The sequence below is a fragment of the Protobothrops mucrosquamatus genome, unplaced genomic scaffold (genome assembly GCF_001527695.2).
Source record: "Protobothrops mucrosquamatus isolate PMUCROS unplaced genomic scaffold, P.Mucros_1.0 scaffold8856, whole genome shotgun sequence".
Taxonomy (NCBI): Eukaryota; Metazoa; Chordata; class Lepidosauria; order Squamata; family Viperidae; genus Protobothrops; species Protobothrops mucrosquamatus.
Window position 1 is genome coordinate 1 of NW_015394649.1, and position 1,269 is coordinate 1,269.

Genomic DNA, 1,269 nt, shown 5'->3' on the forward strand with positions numbered 1-1,269 from the left:
CTGCTATCATGTCTCCCCTCGTCCTTCTCTTTGTTAAACTAGACATACCCAATTCCAGCAACCATTCCTTATATGCTTTAGCCTCCAGTACTCTAATCATCTTTGTTGCTCTTCTCTGTACTCTTTCTAGAGTCTCAGCATCTTTTTTACATCATGGTGACCAAAACTGGATGCAGTACTCCAAGTGTGGCCTTACCAATGCATTGTAAAGTGATATTATTACTTCACATGATCTTGATTCTATCCCTCTGTTAATGCAGCCCAGCACTGTGTTGGCTTTTTTGGCAGCTGCAGCACATGCTGGCTCATATTTAAGTGATTGTCCACTAGGACTCCGAGATCCCTCTCACAGTTACTACTATTGAACAAGGTACCCCCAATACTGTACCTGTACATTTGGTTTTTGTTGCCTAAATGTAGAACCTTACTTTTTCACCATTGAATTTCATTTTGTTAGATAGCGCCCAATGTTCAAGTCTGTCCAGGTCCTCCTGTATCTTAAGCCATTTAAAATGTTGGCTTTCCATCTGTGTATAGTTTCTTCTAAAGTGTCTCAATGATTTGATGTCTTTTAACCAACTCCAAACTCAAATGCAGCATGTCTTAAACCAGTTGCAACGATCTAGGAAGCAAAAACTAAAGAACACTATTGACTTTTGCTTTCCTTCGAAGTCCACTCTTGCCTTCAGCCACCTTGTAACGGATGTGCTTGTGAGGGCAGCTTTCAGAACCCAACCAGATAAACTGGATAGGTCTCATAAATCAGATTTGTTAAAAGAGAAGTATAGCAGTGGTTTCTGTTTCAACAATGCAAAAATAATAATGTAAGCAGCATGCGGCAATGTATTTTCTTCTCCCTCCTTCATCTGCCTACAAAGACTCCTGATGAATAGCAATAGCATTTATTTAGATTTATATACTGCCTCATAATGCTTTAAAGCACTCTCTGGGAGGTTTATGGTGTCAGCATATTACTCCCAACAATTTGGCTCCTCATTTTACCAACCTCAGAAAAATGGAAGGCTGAGTCAACCTTGAGCCCTGTTAGGAACAAACTCCAGGCTGTGGGTAGATTTTGCCTGCAATACTGCATTCTAACCACTGAACCCCAGGGCTCTTCAGAAAAGGTTGGAATAGAACAAATTGATATATAGCTTTATTGATCTACCATTCTGTGCACACCTATCTCCCTGCCTGCAAGAATATTACTGTTGTGTCATTGTGTATGTGTGCATGTCATTGTGTTTGTTCTAAAATGTAATATGTAAG